General features: G+C 43.1%; 1 protein-coding gene across 1 annotated transcript in view; it reads right to left on the bottom strand.

The window, feature by feature from the left end:
• The window catches only part of TASP1 (taspase 1), a 628,686-nt gene extending 604,309 nt beyond the window's left edge, over window positions 1-24,377 (bottom strand). Inside the window, exon 1 of the mRNA XM_069234107.1 lies at window positions 24,239-24,377. The gene's annotated coding sequence lies outside the window, so the exon portion shown is untranslated. The remainder of the gene's footprint in view (window positions 1-24,238) is intronic.
• Between the last annotated feature and the right edge of the window lie 1,486 nt (window positions 24,378-25,863).

Raw genomic sequence — 25,863 nt, 5'->3', positions numbered from 1 at the left:
ACGATAGCACGGGCCTCCTCCGGTATCTGCGGCAGGACTTGCGCAACCGTTCCCACAGGGAGTGGGAATAACAGCCCAAAAGGTATGCGGTGTTCACAGACCGCAGCGCGAGGCTGGAGGAAGAAAACAACTTCTTACCAAACTCTTCCAGCCTTTTGGATTCCCTATCCAGGTGTGTGGAAGGGAAAGCGCCAGAAGAAGAGGATGCCAAGATACCAAGACTCTCAGGCGTAGGATGTTGGGACAGGTACTTCGGGTCGTTCAGCGCAGGCCGATGGCGGCGAGCGATCGTCCTGTTCACAGCAGCCCCTGTGTTGGGTTTGGACCACGTACCCAAAAGTACATCAGTGAGGGCTTCATTAAATGGAAGAAGGAGTTCAGAAGTAGAAGCCCCAGGCTGAAGCACCTCCGTCAGGAGGTTAGACCTGACTTCGACAGTAGGTAGCTCAAGGCCAAGGACCTCAGCCGCCCTACTAACCACCATACCATAGGTAGCTCCCTCCGCCGTAGCCACGGTAGGAGGAGACAGCATGCCAGAGTCAGGAGAGGTATCAAGACCACTGGCTTCACCCAAGTCCTGTACCCAGTCCATAGTATATATAAAAAAGAGAGGGTGAGTGAAGAGTAATAGGCGCTCCTGCTCTCAAGTCAAACTAGCCATATTATAACACATTGCAAAAAACTAGGGTTTCACCCTCCAAACACCCCACATGATAACACAAAAGGTTACCCAAAAATTAACAATATGTAATTGCACACGTGTACAAATTACAATAAAACAGTACATCAATCACCAAATAATAATTCAAAGATGGTATTGTATCCAAAGTAATGTCCTTTCTTGAGTTCAGAAACACAGTTTATTCCAAAATAAATTTAACAGTCCAAAGATCCATATGTATATATTGTGAAAGTAAAATCCCAATTCAAACAGTCTCTGTTCCAAGAATTTCAAATCATTTCAAGTTCCACTTGGTAATCCGAACAACTTCCCATATACAATATCCAAAATTATTTCATTCAAAATTTTCACTTGCTTGTCCGTCAACACGTGTTTCATCCGGGGAGTGCCCCTGGATTTCTTCAGGACCTCCTTCCAAATAGATTTAGATTGTTTAACCAACCATTTAGAAAACCCGATATTCTGAGACACTTCGATATGTATCCATACACATAGCTATGCCAAAATAATGTTGCTCATGTTATGTATAAATTCCTCGTATCAATAGCCGCATCTCCTGCTGTTGTCCGGATCCAGTCTGACGCCTGGGGGAAAATTCTCAGGTAAGTAATCTGCAACTAGAAGTCTCAGATGTTAAAAGTATCTACTGTTTATGATTATAGTTTCGAAATCTCTACTGAGCGAGACAATAGCTTACTTACTATTCACTTTATACTGTCTGGTTTAACACTAAGCAGGCATTTAATGGTAGTTTGGGAGAATGCCTGCGCATTTAGACATATGCTATATATAACTAATGGGGCAAAATTAATGTTTTACCACGTGGTGTAAAGGAATTGAAGATTTTCCAATTTATCCTTAAAAATAGCAGATTTAAGCAAACTGATGCCATTTAAATTGTTCTATAGTATTGAAATATATTATTATGATTATAATGTTCTTACAGTAATGAGTAAATTGCAGCATTCCCTTATTAAACTTTGGCCTGTCCTGATGTCTTAAGCTGACTGCATGTGTCTTGCCCCTCCGGTGAGGAGCACAGGTTATGATGTCAATTGTAGGAATGGATGGGGTATTTCCCAATCCGTTTGGTGGAGGGTTTCTCACTGACATCTGGGGTCAGTGCGGCCAGGGATGGGGGCAGGGGTTGTTCTGCGCATGTCTGGTTTGTCTAAACACAGTTGTTACAGTTACACTATCATAAGGCTGCCCTCACCAGGTTTCTATCGCACACTCACCCGTGTCATTTTGATAATTTATGAGATACCTAAGTGGGTGATGTACGACCTACAAAGGCACTCACGTGGAAAATCAGGGTTATCTATAGCCATAGAACAAAGTACTGGCCTATTTAGATTGACATAAGATCGATATACATCTATTGTAGGAGAGCCACCTTAGATCAAGAGACTCCTATTCTTTTGCTGCATCATGGGGGCAACACATACTTTTTTCTAATTATTCATCTTACGCCAGAGGCGTAGTCACTCTGACCCATAGATTTTTCCCCTCCTGACAGTGTTATACACCAGGCAGAAATGTAATTGTAACAGGTAGCCTATACTCTGACAGGTAGTCTGTAAAATCATTGGAACTCTCTGAGTACACACAGCCTGTAACAATTACACATCTGCCTGTATTGCCCTAAAACAGACGCACCTGACTTGTTCGATGAGCTTACATCCACAGGAATAATCTGGGAAGGGACTTTAAAGTCAATTTAGGCACTCAAATTGATAGACCAGCACAGGCCCCTAGAATGCTGAAGTAATTCTTGTTTTTTTCTGCCAAAGTATTATCCCTTGCATTTTATGTATTCATCAATTCATGTACTTAAGTGTATATTTTCATTTAGGAACCTGTGCTTACTGGTTGTGTATTGATTAAACATGTATCACACATAACATTTACTTTATAATAGTGTGGTAGCGCATCAATTATTTATATATTTGTATTCATATGGTTATACTACATGACAGGATTCTGCGAAGGTGCAACAAGATTGATATCTTAATTATTGCATTTTACATCACTCTGCAAGAGGTCTGCCCTTGCCAAAATTAGTATAGGAGTGTATTTTAGCGGGGTACAGACATGCACTAGGCAGAGAGAGAAATATTCGACTTCCTTGGAGACCGGAAGCTGCAGCTGTACATATTCTCCCCTAAGGCCATATGTACCTCAGAGCAAGCCTGGACTTATCGTTTTGCTTTGGGCGCTACAAATGGATGCAAAGACAGAAAGTTACCTTTTTGACATAGAGAACAACAGAGCTGTTGTTTGACTAAGGTATTTGGGCTGGATTCCACCTCAAGAAACCCAGGAAAGTCAGTTTGGTGTTAAAACAGGTTAGCTATAGACTAGAAGGACAGTTTTTTGAAACAAAGACTGAATCTTTTTTGATTGTATGAACATTTAGAAAATTGTCACAATGTTGCAATCCTTTTTATTATTTTGCTTAAACTGCATTTATTGTCACTATTTAGTTTTTTCAGTTACATCAGTACACATTATCTGTAATAGATTACAACTTTGTGTTTAATCAAGTTTTTAAATACATCCATACTGTGGATTCTTGCATGTGTCAATTCAAATCTCACTACCAACAAATAACCCTCTCATAGAACTAATCAGTGCCTAGAAAGCGCTCTACTCATGTAATGGGCAAGTGGTTTGCGGCTTACAGTCACCAGGTTTCTTGTCTCTTGTTAGTAAATTGGTTAAACCTGCACTTTGCTAGTGGGTCTACAAATCCTAATCTCAAGCCATATCTTGCATAAACTACAAAAAAAACAATCACTGCAGTCAAGGACATGTTTAACTCTACATAAAATCATGCTCTTGAGTTACCTGTCTGATTCTTTGAGGATGGTTTATCTCAAGTTAGGTGCTGCTCGTCAGTGCATACTCTAGTTCACGGTTAGCTCTGTGGCTGGTGTCCATGCTCTGCAATGGCTAAGGTTCATAACATCTCAATCCTACCCAGAAGCATATCAGACTACTCACTTGTGGAGTTGCTGTTGAATATATTCCTTCTACCCTTATGAGAAGCTCGAAGCTGAAAGGGTTAGATTTGCTTGACCCAGTGTTTAAATGAGAGATCCAAGCATGCATTATGGAACACTTTAAAATTAATGCTGATTTATTTCTGTGATGGACGTCCCATGGGTAGACTTTAACACTTATATCCAGAGTTACATATTTCTAAAGAAGTAGGAATATGGAAGGCACAATGACAACCTAGTAAACTACAGGGTGAGCATTCACAATAGGAACGGGAAAATAACTGCAGGAAAGTTAGGGGCCAGCCCAGGCCCTGAAGCCAATCGGCTGCTGTGCAGTGGAGGGGTGGGGGGGGGGGGGGGGGAGGAGGGGGGACTGCTCTTGGGGATGTGAGAGGAAGAGCTTGAGCACCTACACTAAGTGAGTATGTGATATCACGAACAAACATTAAAATAAAATGTGGATTGGAGGACCACAAGGGAATGGAGGTCTGCCCAAAACCTGTGCACTTTTGTTGTACCTTAGAGGTGAAGATTGAGCAGCGGTACTGCAAACATTCTGAATAATCAATTAAATGTGGAAATGTTGAGGAGTCAGTGGGAGGATTGCTGTCTGCTGGGGTGATTGACCACAAGCAGGGAGGACTTGGGAACAGGGCCTAGCCTCTCAGGCCCTGCGCCCAACCACCACTGCACACAGTCAAAGGCAGTGCAGCTGGCTTAGCTGCCTGCAGGGGTTGGGGGGAGTTGGCCAAATGCAGAAGGGGATTGATTGCAGGGCCCTGTCTAAAGTCAGGTCTCACGGCCAACCCGCCGCTATGCACTCAAGGTGGGGGGTACCGCCACAGGGAGCTGGGTGCAGTGCCTGCACACAGCCCACAACAGTGCATAGTGGATGGGAAGGCCATCCGCAAGGGGTTGGGTGTAGTATATGACCAAAGGCAAGGCCCTGCACCCAACCCCTTGGCTGTGTACAGCCAACAGCAGTGCACAGTGCATGGGTTGATCGTCCATAGGGGTTGGGCGCAGTGGGGTGCAGCTTAAGTGTTGATACTAAGTGAGTACCAAAGTATCACAAAGAAATTAATAAAAACAAAATGTGGGTTGGCGGTCTGCAGCAGGGTCGTGGTCTGCAAAAAGGATGTATCCAGCAGCGCACTGGCTGCCACAGGGGTTTAGGTGTAGGGCATGGTCAGAGATCAGGTGGGGGTGGTTGACTGCCTGCAGGGGGGCTGGGCCAATCCAACATCCGCTGCATATGGGAAAGGGCTTTGGGCAGCGAGAGTTGATGGATAGCCAGCAACCAACATCCTGCTACCCAGGTGCAGTGGGGTGTTGGCCAGCCACAGCAACATGGGTGCGGCCCTGCTTCCAAAGCCAGCTGCACGCAGCCGAAAGCCAAGCTAAGCAGGGAAATTGGCTGAATATGATTAAAAAGAAAAAAAATCACTAGAAACAAAAAAGGTTAAAGTGATGTTATAGTTGTGTATGATAATGATATATTACCCTACATCACAAAAATCTCAGAAATTCACATAAAAACAAATTTTAAAGTGACTTTATAGTTGGGTATGATAAGCTGACCTTTAAAAAAAAAAAAAAAAAGAGAAATTCACTGCAAAAACCATAGGTCAAGGCAACATTAGAGTTATAGTTGAAGTAACACAACGACTTATATTAAAAAAAAAAAAATCATAAAGGAGAGCTGCTCAACCTAATGAAAAGAAATCCCTTTCTGAGTAGCTAGAAAGACCTATCAGTTGGTTAATCTCACTTATCTCCACAGGATAAAAAACAAATAATTAATATGTGCCAGTTAAATGGGATGATGCCAAATCCACAGCTATACCACCGACGGGGAAGCCTATTTCCAACCCTGTACACTATCACAAAAGGCATTCCCTCAATAGCCACCTTGCCGAAAATGCAGGAAAGAACACGGGGCCAGATGTAAAAAGCATTTTGCATGGCGATGCACACGGTACCGACTCGCAAAATGGGAATGCGACTCGCAAATAGGAAGGGGTGTTCCCTTCCTATTCGCACTGTGATGCAAAATTGCTTTGTGACCGCAAACGCGGTCGCAAAGCAATTCGCAGTTAGCACCCATGTCAAGTAGGTGCTAACTCATTCGCAAAAGGGAAGGGGTCCTCATGGGACCCCTTCCCCTTTGTGAATGTCGCCATAAATATTTTTTCAGAGCAGGCAGTGGTCCAATAGACCACTGCCTACTCTGAAAAAACGAAACCAAATGGTTTCATTTTTTCTTTTGTATTGCAACTCGTTTTCCTTTAAGGAAAACGGGCTGCAATACAACAAAAAAAAACGGTTTTATTGAAAAATCAGTCACAGACATGGAGGTCTGCTGTCTACAGCAGGCCACCATCCCTGTGAGTGCAGGGAATCGCAAATTGCGACCCACCTCATTAATATTAATGAGGTGGGTCTTTGCGACCCCCTTGGGATTCGCAGAAGGTGTCTGAGACACCATTCTGTATATGATTTTGCGACTCGGAAATTGTGAGTCGCACCGACTCGCAATTTCCGAGTCCAAAATCTATTCTTACTACATCTGGCCCATGCAGCCTCACCTCTACTTGACCTGAGCATCAAACCGATAAACTGAGATGCCATAGATGAAACAGTTCTTTGCAGTATTAATCTTAATGTGTCTTTTCTGGTCAAAAACCAAAGACATGTCACAACTCCAGATCAGAAAAAGCAGTGTTAATGATGATCATCTCTCAAGTTTATGTCTGTGTGAGAAGAGAGAGACTGGGTAAAAATAACACAAATACGATTAAAACCCAAATCTTGACCTTAAGCAAATCCAAAAGAAAACAAGCATTAGCAAAGCCAATAAGTCTCACCATGTGCGAGAATTACTGTCTCTGTCAATGTCTTTTGGCAGTGTTGTGCAGCAGCAGGGCTGAAAGTTAGGGAAAAAAGCACCATGATGCAGCCAGATCTGACCATGTCATAGAACTTTTTTTCTGGCAGGACACGAAGTGGGCAAACAACAAAGTGGGAGGAGGATGTGGCAAGCAAAAGCACGGGAGAGGGTTGGAGTTGAGGCAACGGGGCAAGAAACAAAGATTGGGCAAGCAGCAACACGGGAGGTGGGTGGAGGAATGGGGCAAGCAAAAACATGGGCTGGGGTCGTGAGGGAGAGGCAAGCAATAATGCGGGAGGGACGGGGCAAGCAACAATGCAGGACGGGGGCAGGAGGGATGGGGGAAGAAACAATGATGGGGCAAGCAAAAATTGCAGGAGGGGACCGGAAGGATGGGCCAAGCAACAACACAGCACATGAACGGGGGGAGGATGGAGCAAGCTACAACAAAGGGGCAAGCAACAACAGTGCAACTAACACGCAGGAGGGGAGGAGAAATAACGTGGGAAGGGGCAAGCAACAACTCAGAGCAGGATGGGGGAATGGCGGCCTGCAAACACACGCACTTCTATGGAGTGCTACACGTAAAAGAAAAGTACCTTCGAAAAGTGATCTGTGGGAGGACACTGAGCAAGGAAGCAGTACGCGGGTCACGCTCTAGGGGAGAGACAAATACTTGAAGAGAAAGTGAAGCTGGCAAGCGCTGACCAAAAAGAAGCAAGGAAATGAAGGTGATGGTGAAGCCAACCAATGGTAAGCAATGGGCGGGCTCTAAGCCCCTTGCACGTAAACAAAATCGATCACAAGCAAAAGTGCATTTGCTGTCTCAGGCAAGACCTAAAGATAGGATATACAGAGATCTAAAGGAGAGGGTGTGCAGAATCAGAGTGGTCTCAAGAAACAATACTATCTTAAAGATGAAGAGCAAGGGGAACATAACTTCAGAGTAGGAAAGACACAAGGGATCCAGAGAGATATCAACCCTCTAACCATTATTCTAATTCTTCACAGTGTATAGGATATAAAAGACAAGCTCCACATAAAGGTGCCTATTTTTCCCAGGGGAGTGTATTTCCAAGTGCAAATTCAGAGGGACACTGAATAGACACTCAATGGTTTTCTGGACATAATTAACCAATTCCTACAAAACTGTACTTACTGAGGAGCACTGGCTACCACAAGTTATCATAGATACTCTCTTCACAGATGAATTTATAATGACAGCCTTCTCTTAACTCACTGAAGGACCATTGTTCCACTAAGTGGCATTACAAAAGGTCCCAGTACTGCATAAAAATGCAATGCCACATGCATATGTCTTGTGAGTAGACCATAGGTTCTGCAAAACTGTATCCAATGAAACCATGAGCAAAGCGGGATCTAAAACTAATTGTAGATTAAATACATTGTCATGGGGCACAATACAGATTTACAAGAGTACAAGAATACCCTGGGGGTCTTTTCTGACCAAATAGTTGAGCAGCTGAAGAAGATTTGAGTGTGGTGTCTTAAGTAGATTATATATATATATATATACACCTATATATATATATATATATATATATATATATATATATTTTTTTTTTTTTTTCCTTTTTCTTTACGCAGACAGAACAGTCGCAATACTGAATTTCAGAAAATCAAAAATATGCTATTTAAATGAGATTTTGCTACAATATGAATTGTCCTGCAAAGGGAAAAGACTTGCAACAGAGTACCTGGAGAAATGTGGGACATGAGCCCTGATACATTCTCAAATAATTAGAAGCACTAATGGGGTTTCAGAATAACATATATTCCACCTTATGCAGTTACAGTAAATCTGTTGTACTAGTTAATCACCCCTACCTGCAGCAGTAGTAATGTACAAGTGTTCTAAATTTAAAACAAAGAATATAAATTTGAAGTTCAGACATAAGTAATTTCACTGTACAAACAGCATAAACTGATGCACTCCTTTTAGCAGTGTGAAAAACAAATGCTTCATTCACAACACTGATTGTTTCTGACTCCTCGATCTGTGTACCGGGATAGAAGGCAGATTGAAAACATTAGAAAATCAATGACTACAGGGGGTCAAACAGGAAAACAATAAGGGAGAAGTATATCTGGACACAGATGACAGCTTCCACTGGAGGATGCACAAAACACGTAGGCACACCAGAGTGAGGCAATCCACTGAAAGCCAATTGTTCAGTCACAGACTAAAGCTGTCCCGAAAATACACAGAGCAATACAATTATCGCCCAGAAAAGACATCCCAGTTTCCAGGCTTTCTGGTCATGCAAAATTACTTCCTGGGATAAATCAGCTTCCAATCACAATAATGATGTACATGTCAGCCCTTTTGGAAGGAGAGAACCTTCAGGATTATTCACACCTTCATATGTTACAGGATTTTTAGCTTACCTGACAAAGTTTTAGTAACTGCAGAGTAGCAGTACAGTCACTGCCTGTTATTACTAGCTGGTTACCCAAGTTGAATGACTTTATGGCTGACAAACTGGGGGGAGGAATAAATGTTTGGTCCCATCGATGGAGAGCCACGTCAGTTATAGAGGCAAAAGGAATCACTGTTGTCCAGAAAGAAATTGAAGAGACAGGTGTCCGCTGACTCAGCGAAACCATACATTGTGGTTCATACTGTACAGCTGACCAGTGCCAGTGTCAGAAACAATGCAAACTACTGTGCAACCAATGAAAATGCTGCAGATGGTGTCACATTCAGAACACCTTACAAACTAGGAGCAGCCAATCTAAGGTGCAGATCAGCAAGTGGCAAGCACTATAATGATTGAAATGCTGAACATGAAACACAAACACCTGTCCAAGAATATGCTCAAGGTTTATTGAGTTAAAGCAAGAGACATCCTCTGATTTCTGATTCTGAATTGTGAGAGTGTGAAATGTTCATTGTTGATCAATCAATTGCTGAACAAAATTACAGATATGAAGTAACAGTCATGGAGAACCCACAAACTGGTGATGCAAATGGGTTTAGTTTAGGTGTGAAATGGAGACTTATATGAAGCATCCCTGCCCTTATGTCTGGATAGCGTTGACAAAGAAACCAAAGAAACCACACTAGCGACTCACCTGCTATCACCACAGAAGAAACTGTTTCCACATTATGGTTCGTCACCTCCCAGGTCCCATCGGTCCCTTGTCCACACCATGCCTTCATCAAAGAATAGGAACCCGTTAGCTCACCCCAATCTTGAACACCTCCACCACAGCAGCCATCTACCCGGACATCTGTAAAAACACACCACAGTACTCCCCTCCTCAAGAAGCCCTATGCTGACCTGATGCCACTAGCCAACTACAAACCCAGCTTCCTGCTCCTGCTACCCTCCCTGGCCAAAGTCCTGGAGAAGCCAATCAAAAGACACCTAGCCAGCCACCTTAAGGAACACCATCTTTGTGACGTCACTGAATATGGTTTTGCACCCAACGACATCAAGGACACAGCCCTGATCAGTGCATCAGATGACATCCATCTCATAATCAGAAAAAACACCGTAGCCTCATCCTTCTAGACCTCACCATGGCTGTCAACACAGTATCCAATCCCATCCTCATCCAATGACTGAATGGAACCAGAATCCTAGAACCCGTACTCCACTGGATATGCATTTCCTGACTGGTTAAATCCAGTCAGTCAGCCTGGCCCCCTACTACTTGGATGCTCACAAAATTATCTGTGGTGTGCCATAAGGCTCATCACTCGGCCACACACTCTTCAATACTTGAATAATCCTGCTCACAAGTATCACCCACACCCATGGGCTAGACATGCTGTCCTATGCTTCCTCTTGGACAAAACACCTAACACACTGACCAATTTGACCAAGGATGCTGACTAGATGAAAACTGCCTCAAACTGAACACCAACAAGACGGAAATCTTGAATTTCAGCAGGAAATCAACACAGTGGAACTCCACGTGATGGCCGGTAGAACTCTGACACACAATGCCAACATCCTCTGCAATAGCAATAAAGTCACCATGACTGCCCAAGTCCACGCCATCATTGTCTCCTGCTTTCACACCCTAAGGATACTGAAGAAAATCTTTGAATAGCTCTCCACCAGCACCCATGGAACCATCATATAAGACCCCATCATAAGCAAACAGGACTTCAGGAACACCCTCTACGTCAGAATCAGCATGCAACTGACCGGGCATCTCCAAACCATGGAGAACACAGAAGCCAGGTCCACCTACCACGTTGCACACACATCAACCTCAACCCTCAGGAGCTCCACTGACTTCCTATGCAAAACAAACTCTGTTTGAACTACTCATGCAAACCATCAAAGCCCTGCACAAAACCCAGCTTATCTCAACAACAGTGTTCACATTCTTTAAACCCACCAGACATGTCCGCTCAGATGGACTACTACTCGCACACATCCCACACATATGTCGACCTGATCAGAACGCAGGACTTTCACTTCTAGAGCCTAAAACGACCTGCAGCTACACATCAGAGCCCCCTCTTTAATTATCGAAATTCTGCAAGAAACTGAAGACATGGCTCTTCGAATAGATTTCCATTAGCCTAGGCCTAGGCAAAGCCAGGGCTGCTGATGCTTAGCACCAGGATACCCTTCTGGGTGATAGAGGGCTCTACAAATATAGATAACATAATACGGATCTCATTTATATTTTCGCTGACTATGATGGAGTTTCTAAGCTAAATGGTGCAAGATGAATACTTTCCAGAAGCTGAAAATCCAAATTCAGAGCAATAAAACAAGAAGAACACAGGGCTACTAGGAGAGTTTTAAAAGACTCTCCTCAATGCTTTAAATGGAAATATAGAAGTGCAGGTAGTCACTAATTAGAGTATATGTTTGCTTCTGAGAAGTGCTGGTAAATATACTGCAGCAGTGCTGAGAAGTGCAGGTACACTCCCTTTCAAATTAAAGAAGTGCAGACACTCAGTACTAGACAAAGTCTGACGATTTAAAGCACCAACTCTATGGTCAAAATAATAGCCACACATGCTAGAAGAGGGTATATATTGGGAAGACTTGAGCCATCAAATGTTAGGGCCAGCAGAGACTGTAAGAATGCCACACACCTTTCACTTGAACCTAGATCATATTTTATCACAAAGATACCTTGTCAGTCAATGGGACAGGAGTATGATTAAAACTTCTCCTTCTAAATCTTCAGTCCTATGTTTCAATGTATGATGCAGCTCCTTCTCGCAGCAGGGACTGATATTGTTATAATTGTTGTGAATGCTGTTTCCATACAATTAGCGAGAACACAGTGCTGTACCATAGTTGGCGAGTGAACCAGTGTTTGATGCAAAATTCCTCTATTTCAAAACAGAGTCCAGGTTCCACCCAAAGATCCGCTGCGCGGATTTGCGGCGCATTATGCGCACCTCTGGTCATCCCCGCGTGTTCCAAGTATGGCGAGCAGCATCGCTTGCCATGTATTAAAACCCTCATAGCTGCAAGTTCAGACCATTGGTGGTCAAGATGCACTTATCAGTGCTATTCTATGAAGGGACTACATTTCCCATGTTCTTAGAGGCAGCAGCCATCTTGGGGTGTGGCTGGCCTATAAAGCTCACTATTGTGAAGACTTGGATGCAGTCAGACCTCAAGGGACCTTCCTCTGGAGCAAAGAAGAATTTCTTCAAAGGCAGCATGGCAGAAACTCGAAGGTTCCAGTTATTCCCTTTGGGAATTCAGACACGAGTAGGTCGTACTCGTGGGCGGTAAGGTCGTGAAGAGCCCAAGTCAGAAGGGAGTTGTTTCTCCCTAACTTTCAGCATTCCCCTAGACTAACGAGCATGGTGTTTTAGGCCGCTTCTAATTCCCTTCCCCCCGCCTGGCTTCATCCTAACTCATGTGCTTTAGTTTTGCAAATTTTTTAGAAATGTTAGTCCATACTGTTACGAGACAAAATTAGGCACACTTCCCAGACCGAAAATGGAAAGAGCATAAACAGCAATGAAATGAAAGCTGAAGTTGCTAAGAGTAGTCTAAAAAAGTGACACATGAATCTGAGGTAACATGGATTTGGAAGTTGCACAGAAATTGACCTCATCAAAGATTGTCTAAATGAGTTATGGATCGCTAGCAAATAAAGTGGATCCTAGCTATGGTAAGATTCAGTTTAGAACATACAGCATTGGAAAATTAGTTCAGAATGGTCTAAGAAATATCCTCTGCCTGCTATAACGTATGAAACCATTTAATGCAAAAACACTCACATTCATTTGTTTGCGAGTAACTAAACAAAAAAATAGGACGCAAAGATATCAAATATCAAGTTTAATATTTGGAGTGCACACAAAACAAATCAGCCAATTCCACAAAAGAAGCAGAAACAAGGATTACGAGATAGATGCTAAACATATTTGAGGTGCACTCAGAGAAATCGATGGAGCCCTCAAAATAGCAAAATATGAAATATTCAGTTTCAGAATTTATAGTTACGAAAGAAACATAGGACCGCTATAAACAAAAGCAGGAACAATACAGAGATATTTTTGCATTGCAATTTTTTTACAGGTGCTGAAATCACAAAGGGTCATGGAATCCTTTCAATAATGCCTCAATATTTGAAATTTATGGTACGAATCATCATCAAAGAATGTCAAATAAATGGAGTCAAGTTATAGTTTGGTCCCAGTGTAGAAATGTGAGTTAACCCAGATAGCAAGCAAATGTCACATGCATATTTTGTGCTTGTGTGGCTCTGAATGTGTTTCTGGGTGCTGCCTGTGTGTATGTGGGCGTGGCTGTGTGCTATCTCCTCGTGCATCCAAATATATCACTTAACATACAACCTTTATAACAAAGAAGGGATACACATAAAATAAGAAAGACATATAATATTTTGCCAGTGCTTGTTTGCTCTCTGGGAACACACAGTTTGGGTACCTTTGTCGATCTGATTTTCCTAAAAACAAATTCAACTCATAAGGGGAGGGGCATCTTGTGGTAACCCCTTCTCTCCAATCTGATGAGCCACCAGCTGAAAGAATGTATTGGGGGAAGCGGGACTCAGACCTACCACCTGGATGTCCACTCTTGCATGAAATATCCCTGCTGTTCAGTGGAACTGATTCCTGTTTCAGGATTGTTGTCCTATCACAATCCTTGGACAAGAATCACAATGAGAAGCCCACTGTTACAACTGTACCCCTCAACCACCCCAGTCCTCCTTTCCTGTGGAGGCACTGCTTCGCCACATTTGTGGTGCTGCCTAAACTAACGGTGCATACCTAGTGTTTTGTCAGCTTTCAGCTCCCTGGAGGTGGGTGATCTTGTTGGCCAACTCAACCAATCTTCCTCCTCCCATCCCAGGAAATGGAAAGCCGGGGATGTCAAGATGTTTATTAGGCCTTGTGCTCAGTGGGATATTATTCCCTACCCATAAGAGCCCTGGTACCTAGTGGGGAAACTTCTTGCTGGGGTATCGCTGTTTCACCACGATTCTCAAGCAGAATTTCCCCTGTGAGGGTCGCCCCTGAAAATGAAGACTCACCAACTCAAATAGTGCGTTATGTACTTTTATCTTGTCTGGGAGGCAATGCATAGCAGCTCTGTGGAACATTTTCTGTGGAATGTGCATCCCTGGAGTCAACTGGATTTTTAGTTTTCCAGGCAATATCTCATGGCGGTAAACCTCCGATCGGCCAGGCTCCTTCAGACTCTAGAGAACAGAAAGGTTTGTGATGCCTACCAGGTATGGGGAAGTTCTGCCTTGTAAAAAGGGGAAAGGAGAATATGGTGGGGGGTGGTCCTGCCCACCCAACTTTGAATTCCTGTTTAGTGGCAGAGACTGTTGCCTGGGATTTGAATTTCTAATGTCCTGCAAGTACAAACCTCAGAAGCAGGAACACAGATAGATCAAAAGGGGAATCATCCTCTATTCCCAAGGGTATCTGTCCCATAATTACTGCATCTGGGGGGCAGAATTGTGGCCACTGCCAATCACATTAGATTAGAAACACATGGAGCAGTGCCACTGCTCTGGATTGAAAGGTCTAAATGTGCCATGAACAGTGACACCATCCATCATTACAGAAATGGAGGTCTTAGGTAGACTGTAGAAGCCACTTGACTTGCAAACTGGATGGGCAAAGAAGAGGGAATCCCTCAGGTGAGTGGCTTTCCCCGACATTGGGTGGAAGACATGCTGAAAACATCATAAACATACTAGAGGCAGTACTAAATGCATATTCAGTCCACCTTTTGCAGTCTAAAGGTTAAATGATTTGTTGCCTTTTGTTAAGGTCGGATTTGCTTCTCTGAAGTGACACTTACAAAAGTGGCTTCAGGCTGGGCTTTAAGAGTGGCGGGTCCCTCTGGTTCTCAGACCAGGTGGTAAATAAACCTGACCTTTTAATAGGTCCCCATCGTGCCCTAAGTTTGTGTTCCTAGGGTAACAGGCAAAAACACTGATCAATTGCTGAATTACTTTAAAACTATTAAGGTAACCCATGTTAGCAAAATACATCTTGTGAACATTTCACTTGTTTTACTTAATCGTGCATTTCCTAAGAGTGTTTCCTTTTTCCAGGATACAGTGTGCCTATAATTTTTTTCATACAGCATGATGTTGCCTCTAGGTGTCTGTGTGTTCAGGTTGTGGGTGGATGTTTAGAATGGGCCATGATTAAGACCTCTGCAGTTGATAATGAAAGTAGTGCAATTTTGTAACAGTGCCTGTCAGTGGGCCATAAATGTGTTCTCAACACAAGCTCATTGAATCCTTGGCCTACCTGCAGAGCACACAGAGCAATCGTAATGTATGATATGTCAGGATGCAATGTCAGAAAGTTAACAGAAAGGCACCAAAATACTGGTCGGTGGGATGCTTTATAGACACCAAAAACCAAAATCAGGAGAAGCACTAAGCACCCCTCAGTTTCAATTTTTGGGTGTGAAGGGTAGCTAGAAGTTAGTGTACATAACTGTCTACATTCTGATTTACATGCAAAGCTCTGATGGATTGACTTTTTGAATGTCTTGCATTTTCATTATGTTCACCTTTATCAAACCATAACTTCAAATTTAAATCTAGTTATTCACAGTAAGCACCAGTCCAGCCCTGTCAAGTACCATGCATCAGGGGTTAGACTAACGCATTTTAGTGTTGGCGTCTGCATCATTGCATTAAAATGCATTAGTGGTGCATTATATCACCCCTGGGACCAACTCACGAAAACTGGGTTTGGCACCTGGATGTGCCTCTGAGTAAAGTCTGGGCCAATCACCTGTCCATGTGATCTGTCTCAGCAAACAAAGTTAAGCGTTCACTATACTAACTGTAAGATATATATCTCAGCGGTCCAGATGAGTCTCTGCTGCAGCCAGCAGCACATGCATGTTTATCCCAGGCGCTGCCTTACTTGTTTTCCGGCAAAGGCACCATCACACCAGTGAACGGGACTAACCACAACAATTACTCACCCGTGCCCTTTAAAAGCTGACCACAGAGTGTATTAGTTATTCCCTGATTCAGGCCAAGGAGCCACTCACCTGCCACTCCACCTGAAACGCTGCTTACTGCAATTGCAGCGCCCACAACTGCCATCTGTGCTGATAAAGAGCGAGGTATTAGCCACTGCAAGCAGTCAGTTTATGGAGCAGGCAACCAGCTCAGGTTTGAGTATGCACCTTCTTCGCTGCATCAGTCCGATCGATCTCCCATCTTTCAGGTGACAAAGGGGGTCATGTGATGCAAAAGCACTGACCACAGTTTAAACTGGGTTGTCAATTTTGTGGATAATGGTAGTTTTGCATGAAGGCATGTTGGCTCAGCAAAGAATAAAAAATGTTGACCCAGAAAATACAAAAATAAAATGATATACCTCTATTGTATGCACTCATGTGTAGCATTATCCCCAGCCTGGGTACCCCCTCAATGACTACGCCACACACTGGGCTGTAAATCACATGTCTTTATTCCTCTGCGTTTGACTGAACTTCCACATTCTAAACCAAGCTTTCATTACATTGTATTGTGGTGATTATGTCACACTGGTATACAGTCCATTAGGAGCCAGAAAGGTTCTGTTCTAAAACATGCAAAACAATATATCTCCCCCTTTGTTAAATGAATTTTTTTTTCTGAAAATCAGTAGACATACACACACACACACACATATACAACTATATCTCTTCAATCAATTTTCATGGCGCTTTGATCATATAACCTGATCTGGTTACTGGAAGCCTGTAAGTTGCCATCTTCAGTTTCAGAGATTGCCAAGGATGGTAGAGAGGCAGTAACAGTGACTGATTTTTCACAGTATTTCTTTCACTATTTTGAGTTGAAGACCGATGAAACACAGGTCTGAAGTGAGAAAAGTGAGAAGAGTCTCTGGTAACAGACTTCCCAGGGTGCTGGGCAGTCACCATGTGCCCTTTGGTAGACACTGCTTGAAAAGGTTCAGCATCATAAGGAGCATCAGATTTTTTTTGCACATCTGTCGGGCAATCAACAAATCTCGCTTCTCAAGGGTTGCACGTTGACTGCTTTCTTTAGTGTACTCATAAAACGCTCAACAAGTCTTCAAATTCTTTACTGGTGAAAGGTGGACCAGTGGCTGGTATGCCACATCACAAAGATGCCATTAAGTATTTCAATGATTTGTTCATAGTCATACATGAGAGATCTGCGCCAACAAACGGGAAATGTAAGTATTCATCAACAATCACCATTATGATGCCCATTGTAAAGTGGACCAAAGAAATCAATGACTATTCTCTCCTATGCATGTTTAGGGAGTTCTGACATGTTCAAGGTATGTTGAGTAACATTGGTAGAAAGACACTTGCATATATGACAGGCTGTAAGTTCCCTTTCAACTCTTTTGTCTAAGTATGGAAACCAAACTCAGTCTCAGAGAGCTTTTTTTGTGGCAACTATACCACAATGTCCTTCATGAGCCACTTCAATTACTTTCTGGCGCAGACCCACCAGAATCAGCATTCTTGAACCTTGCAGTACAACTCCTTCCTGAGTTAGGGATAGTTCATCTTTGACATTTTTGTATTTTTGATATTCGCCACCCTTATTGAGAGGTTGAGTGTGTTTGTTCCACCACTAATATGTAATTATGTCTTGTAACTTCAGCAAATCACTATTGTGGCTCATGGCAGTAACAATTTGGGGTAACAATATAGCAGCTGGTGCACTTGACTTAACAATGAAATTAATGTAGGCCTCAGCCGTCTGGGATGGAATACCATGACCTTGTATAGGCACTCTTGAAAAGTAGTCAGCAGGATTCTAATCCTTTCCTGGACGATGCACACTTGTATAATTGTACTCTTCCAATCATAGTCCCCATCGTTTAATGCGAGGAGGCATCTTGGCTTTTGCATTGTCAAAGATGGTCAGCAAAGCTTGATGATCAGTTACCAGCGTAAAAGGCTTTCCGTACAGGACTACATGGAAATGTTCACAAGCCCATACCACAGCGAAACTTTCTTTCTCAGGTTGTGAGTAAGCACTTTCTGTTAGGGACAAACTTATACTAGCATTGGCCACAATATGCTGTCAAGCATTTGGGCGCGCACTTGGCTGTGGAAGGATAGCACCTAACCCGACCTGGGTAGCATCGACCACAACTTCTGTACGAAGCTTTGGATTGAAGCATGCCATTTCAGTAACATTTTCAATTGCTTGTTTGATTCTCTTGAAACTTTTCTCACATTCTTGTGACCAGTGAAAAGAAACATTTTTCTTTGCCAACTCTCTTTGTGGAGCACTAACTGTGGCAAAGTCTTGTATGTATCGTGAACATTAACTGACTGTTTCAAGAAAAGAGCACACATTGAAACATCCTGTGGGGATCAGCATTTGACAGGGCTTATACTTTTGCAGGATCTGGTGTTATACCCCTATCAAAAAAAGATATGGTCAAAGAATTTCAGTTTTGTCTTGTTGAATTCACCCTTGTCTGCATTCAAAGTCAACCCTGTACCACTGGGTAATTTACATACTTGGGTGAGGGCTCTATCGTGCTCCTTCTGTGTAGCTCTGAAAACTAATATGTCATCACTATCACTGAATGCATTCACAACAGGCTGTATATGTCGAATGAGATCTTGAAAACGTTCTGCAGCCAAAAACATACCAAAACTAAGTCTCTTGTATCTAAACAAACCAACATGTACAGAAAAGGTTGTAATGTACCTGAAGCTTTCTTCAAGTTCCAACTGATGATAACCTTTATTTAAATCAAGTCGAGCACTATTCAATTGGATTAATACGCCAGTAACGTGCGGCCCTGGATGTGGTTCTCGTTCAATTGCTTTGGTTGCTTGACGCATGCCAATGCATATGTGCACAGCTCCTTCACTGTCCTTTATAGGCAATACTACGTTAAGAGAAATTCATGGTGTTGGACAAGTGGAACGCTCAATAATTTCATGCTTAAGTATTGATTCAAGTTCTTTTTCATCAGCTTCTTGTAAATGAAAAGCAATTTGTCTATGTCTCTGAGCAACAGGACGTACATCCTTATTAATATGCAGTTTTACTTTCTTAGCCTTTAACTTTCCTAAACCATGAAACAACGAAGGGAATTGACTATTTTGTGATGAGCATTCATGTTGTAATTCACTAAAATCAGTCCCATATCAGCAATCGTATTGAAACTGAGCAAACAGGCACTTGATGCTGCAGCTGAAGGCACATGGATTGGTGCTTGTGCATTTGTTTTCATGTTTTACTATCTCCACAAATTAAGCGTGACTCTTTAGGGGCGTCGATGCAGCCCAAGTACACACTTTGGACTTCGACGGCATAAGTTGTGGTAATGGAGACAGTTCATTGTATTTTTCTTCGGGCATTATGTTTATCGATGCACTACAGTCGATAATGAAAGGTATTTAATAGTCATTTATTTTCAATTTAGTCTTAGGCAGTGTTTGTATGATTGGGCTGCTGTGGCATGTCGACTTTTGACAGAAATTTTTCTGCACAAGACCAATCTGACATGTGCATGTTTCTCTGAGGTAAATATGGACATGGCACAATCACTTTCTTAACTTTCATTTATTACTGAGACGGAAGACTGTCCTCGCACCAGCTCCCCCCTGCAACAAGTCTCCGACATTGCTGTCTCTGTGCTCACCTCTGCTGCTGTTCACCCTCCGTCTCTGCTGTCCTGCTTTCCGCTCCTTCCTGCCTCTTTGCTTCCCGCTTTGACCTCTGTTTTTGCCTTTTTTGCCTCTGTTTCCCACTGTAACCTCTGTTTTTGCCTCTGTCTCCTGCTTTAACCTGTTTTTGCCTCTGCTTCCCGCTTTAACCGCTGTTTTTGCCTGTCTCCCGCTTTAACCGCTGTTTTTGCCTCTTTGTGCTCTGTTTCCTGCAATGACCTCTGTTTTGCTTCTTTGCAATCAATTTTTTCCACTCTGACCACTGTTTTGACTCTTTACTGTTTTCCCTCTTCTTCCCACTCTCACCCGCTCCCCTGCCCACCCGCTTCCTACCGTTTCCTTGCTCCCGCCTCCTGCCACCCAGTGCACCTCCATCACCCAGGACCTACTTAATGGAGGCCACAGCGCAACCCCATGGAGCAGGTTCTCGCACCAGCTCCCCACTGCAACAGGTCTCTGACACTGCTGCCTCTGCGCTCATCTCTGTTGCTGTTCACTCTCTGTCTTCCATGCTTTCCGCTCTTTCCTGCTTCTTTGCTGCTTTTGCCTCTTTGCACTGTTTCCCACTTTCATCGCTGTTTTTGCCTTGGTTTCCTGCTTCAAGCTCGTTTTTTCCTCCCTTTCTCCCTCTTTATCCTCTGTTTTGCCTCTTTCTGCTCTGCTTCCCCCTTTGACCTCTGTTTTTGCCTCCATTCCCTGCTTTAACCTCTGTTTTGGCCTCTGCGCTCTGCTACCCGATTTAATCTCTGTTTTTGCCTCTGTCTCACGCTTTACCCTGTTTTTTTGCCTCTTTGCACTCTGTTTCCAGCTCTGACCTCTGTTTTGCCTCTTTACTGTTTTCCCTCTTCTTCCATCTCTTGCAAAGCATTTGTTGTACACACACAGATAATAGAGAGACACACACTCAATGACTTAACTACAGACCAATGGTTTTTATATAGCAAAATATATTTTCTTAATTTATTTTTAGAACCACATGATTCAAGTTGCAGGTAAGTACTTAAATAGATTCGTATTTCACCCATGTATCGACAGCCCTTTGTTTGAAATCAATAAGTTATACAGTTTTTGATTTATTGGCAATAATCTGTTTTAAAAATGGACTCAGTGCAATTTTCAGAAACAGTTCCTGGGGGGTGGAGAAATGCTAGATCGTTTTGCAGGTAAGTCCAACACTTACAGTTTCAGTCTCTGGGTTTTATGAAGTCCACCGGTTGGGGGTTCAAGTTAACCCCAAATACCGACCACCAGCAACACAGGGCCGGCCAGGTGAAGAGGTCAAAGATGGGCAAATTTAACATAGGCACCTATGGAGGGAGGGGGTACTCAGAATCAGGCCTGCAAGCAGGTAGGTCAACACTGGGCAAAATGTGGGGGTTAACCATGCCAACAGTGGCATTTTCTACAACCACCCTCACCCCCAATTTAGCCTTCATCACTGAAACTTGGCTCAGCCTCTCCTCAAACCCCGACATAGACACAGTAACACCTGTTGGCTACAAAATGTTATCTAGAGACTGGACCCACAAACATGGCGGAGGCATCACCATCATCTTCAAAGAAACTACCTGATGCCTTGCCACCGATGATCCCACACCCCTCATGGAGCACCTCAACTTCCAACTGCAGACCAATGCCAAGACAACATTGAGAAGAACCCTCATATACAGACCCCCAGGACCTCAACCAGCTTTTTACAACGCCATCGCCAACCTCATCACCCCACTAGCTATCGACTCCAATTACTACATATTACTTGGCGATCTCAACTTTCACCTCTACAACCCCAACGACACCAACTCTACCACCCTTCTGGAGAACATGCACAACATTGGCCTCAACCAACTGGTCACTGAACCCACACACAAAGCTGGATACCTACTCCACCCTGTCTTCACCTCCAGCGACAGAGTCAAATTCAGCCACATTACAGAACTCATCTGGTCCGACCAAACCATCATTCACTTCACCATCCTCGATGCACAGCATACCATAACCAAGCACCACAACCCTCCTACCGCAGCTGGAGTAAGGAAACAGAAACGCAGTGGACTCAGGCCCTCAGAATCACCCGACCCTCATGCATGTCTACAAGGCCCTATACGATTTTGGACCGGCTTAAATCAACCACTGACTGAACTTCCATCAGCCCTCCAGATACCTGTGCTCCTCCTCACTGTCTGTCGCGCAAAACCTCTAGCATCTGTTGCAGTGGCCGTGCCTTTCCTACATCTCCGCGAAGACCTGGAACAAACTTCCTCTCCCCCTTCGAACAGCACCCTCTCTTACAGATTTCAGAAAGAAACTTGAGACCTGGCTTTTCGACAGAGACATCGCACCCCAGCACCCAGCTATCCCCAGTGTGAGTGTTGAGCGCTACAAGTACTGATTGCCGATTATTTAGACAATGATCAACTTTGTTTAGAACTTATTTGCCTCAACTGATGTTGCCGCTTGGCCTTGTGGGCGTGTGTCAAACGTTGCTTCTGGAACATTATAACGGCCATTTTGTCTTCGCAACGTGATGCACTAACTTTTTCCTTTGCTTTACCCCTCATCACAAAATGGTTCTCTTTCCCATAGCCTTTACATATCTGTCCAATGGCGGGACACTTTCAGTTGTGTGGAAACAAAAATCCACATCTAAAACACAATTTTTTTTTACGTGTACACATCACTTTGTGTCCCTAAGTCTTTTAATTCAAATTATTTTCACACTCATGACTGATTTGTTCCGAGCCCTTCCAGCCTCCATATCAGCAAGTTTGTCTCTCAGCAAATTCCTCAGCTCTGGCAGCCATCAGCACTCGCTTCAGACTAAGAGTTTCTCTCATCATTTATCATCTGAATGAATCAGACAAGCATCCATAAATAACTCTAAGACGCATGGCTTATTCATCGATAAATTCAATAAACTTACAGTGTTTGATGAGTGCATCAAGTCTTTCCACAAACTCACTGATTGTTTCACCAACTCTTTGACTTTCTTTTTAGAAAACGTATCATTAGTAACCAGCACTTGAAAATGGATTGAATTTAAGACTCAACGCATTTTTAATCTGCTGGTAAGTGACTTCGTCTGTTCCTGGCATTTTCTTTATGACTTCTTTCTCACCATCACCTACAAGATTTTTTAGATATTTGATAATCTTTCTATTATCCGTCTCTTCAAGTGGATCAATTAAATCTTCAGATGTCTCTAACCAAGTAGTTCATCTATTGCCAGTTTTTTTGCAGTGCCTTAAAAACATATTTGCTCAGATTATTGGAAAAAAAAAGTTGGATTGTTTGTTTATGTGAAGCCTGTGAAAATATTTTGCATGATTCCACGTATCGTCTTTTAGGGATGGCAGTCCTAACGTAAAGTTGTCATCACAATTAGAGGCCTCACTGTAGCATGTCTGTGTGGGAAACAAGTGAGGTTTTTCTACACTTGGCCCATCTCAATGTATGGATGACTGTTTCAAGGAGATTTGTGGTAATGCTATGAAATTCTGTCATTTTTTAAGCGATATCTCTGAAAGATCTGATGATGTAATATTCATTAAAGAAACAACAGCTCAGTATTTTGAGGCTTTGCTGTGAAGAATTATCTATAACCTTGAGGTTATAGCTTTCAATACTAGTAGGGCCCGACCTGTCTATTACCTGTCGTAGGTTAAGCAAAAAAATAATTTTAATTCGGCACTGACAGATGTCACTGAAAATGTATGGCCCACTCCTCAGCATTCCAATAACAATGTGCCTTGTTGTGAGACTGTAGTCTTGGATCGCTTCTTTTCAAATAAAGGTACCAAACTAATTTTGTTGATGAAGTTTTGTGTGCCGGCCCTAAATGTAGCATAAACAAGCTAAATAAAGAAAAGCTGACAAATTTTACATTAAAATGTGTGGGGATGGGGTGAGAGAAAGGAACGTGATAAGCACGTTTGAGAGCTACCATATGTTCCTGGACCTGGGAGACTAGTACCTTTGGCTAGTTCAAGCTTTACAGAAAATGCCACGATGCATTCCGCATTTTTTGTAGACTACTGTCTGCACTATGAGTTTTTTTTATAACATTTTTCTCATTAAATAAAACAGCTATGTTCTACTCACAATGGGGAGTCACGACCTTAAGTGTCACACATAAGCACACCTCAAACATAGAAATGTCACACGTGGTCAAACGAGAGACCTGGCAGCTATGCTGCCAAAAACATTTTTCAGTTTCTACTACTGTGTAAGGACAATGTGCGGGAGAGCACGTTGCAGATGTATGAAAGGATACCACCATGCTGAAAAATATGAACGATATTTTTTTCTCAATTTTCCTGAAATTAAATGGTCAATGTATTTGATGAAATGCGGCAAGTTTATTAACCATTTTCTGAGTATTAGAGTGGAAGTGAACACATTACATCTTTGGAATCATGCATGCACACATAAGAAAGTCGTAACAGGCATGCATGGTTAAAAACCTATAAATCTGAGAGGCCGAAATTTAGGTGATCACCTGACCACTACTTACACGGGCCATCTCTGGATTCAGTCTAAGATCCGCTGTCCGGTGGTGATGTTTTAAAGGATGGCATTTGTCCGTAATTTCAGCACTTCCGGGTCGCATAACAGCAGATCCCGCGACAGAACATATTCTGGGAGTGGGCGGTACTAGTAATGTGTAAGGTGACCTACGATTGGAACATTTGATGTCTCCCAGCCAATCCTAGTTCGCTTCACAGAGTTCTGAAGTACGGATTGGTTGTAAAGTTCTACGCTTGCCTCAGTCCAAACCGTCCTCTGAACTTTCAGCTTGTGATGCCGAGTTCAGAGCGGGACATACTTTTGTTGGTGTTGTGGGTCTGCAATGAGTTGGTTGCGCACCAGGGACAACCTGTTTAAGCCAAGGCACGCCAGGCCCGTGGTTCTGGATGAAAGGAGGGAGAGAGGAATGGGGCGGGCGGGAGCCGGGCGAAGGAGTGGTGGCCTAGGTTAGCAGAGCTGAAGTGTATGATGGTTAGACCCACTCACGGGACTCCTGCAGCTGAACGTGGGATGACTGATCTTTACGTGAACTACACCTACCCTACAATTTGTCAGGTAGAATCTATAGGCTCAGCTCAGGCCTTGCAGATGACTGTCATAGGAGATATTGTGGGAGGAGAAGCGGCAGTTCTTTATGGCACCTGTGTTATTTATACTTCTTTTAGAGGGGGCAAGCCAACAAATTAACAGGAAGAGACAAGTTTAGGGTCGCCGCCTCTACTCTAAGAGCCGGCACTCGAGTCGTGCCTTGAACATGTCAGAGATTTAAATCATGCAATAAACATCATGTTAGAGTATGTAGAACAATGGAGAAGGCCTAGGTGAGGATCGAAAGGCTGCAGGTTGAGTAACTTGAATAATCTACTCGACCTAACTCTAATGTACGTGACCCATAACTGGGTCTCAAATTGTGTGGTCTTTGGCAAATATTTTATTTTACATTTGCCTTTTCCTACAAATATGAAAATATATGTGAGTTCAGCATTTCTTCTGTACAAATAAAAACTTGCGTTTGATTAAATAGACAACCTTTGCACCATATGTCTAATGTGAGGCCTATTTATGAGGCTGTTTGCATTGCTCTTGCACCACACAACGTGGTACAAGAGAGATGCTAACTAAGACAGATTTTGGTTCTGAGTGGCTCCCAAAATATGGAGTAATGCAATGCAAATTGCTGCATTGCGTTACTGTGCCCTGGGAAGGTGGTCCATGGGTGTTGCATAAGTGTTCAGACGCATCTTTTGTGCATTTTGACACATCCCCAGATTTACAAGCAATTGTAAACCTGGGGTAGTTCCAAAATCTTACATCTTCTCAGGGGAAGTGTAACAAGAAGAAATCACTTAATTTCTCCTCATTTCTTCCCTGCACAAAAACAATCCTGCATGCAATGCAGGCACCATAGTGCAATGGTGCTTGTGTTGATGCTAGGCAGCCCATTATGCGCCAGCGCATGAGAAAGAACAGGAATGTGCCATATTGCCTTCCATATAACACATTCCTTCCCTTTCCCCGTCGTGCAGTGCAACAAGGTGACTTGCTGAGCTGCTCGACTGCATCATAAATGAGGCCCAGAGAGCCCACATAAAGGGTACATACGATCCCTCT

The sequence above is a fragment of the Pleurodeles waltl genome, chromosome 5 (genome assembly GCF_031143425.1).
Source record: "Pleurodeles waltl isolate 20211129_DDA chromosome 5, aPleWal1.hap1.20221129, whole genome shotgun sequence".
In the NCBI taxonomy this organism is placed as follows: domain Eukaryota; kingdom Metazoa; phylum Chordata; class Amphibia; order Caudata; family Salamandridae; genus Pleurodeles; species Pleurodeles waltl.
The sequence above is the reverse complement of the archived record's forward strand: the minus strand, read 5'-3'. Positions and strand labels throughout refer to the sequence as shown.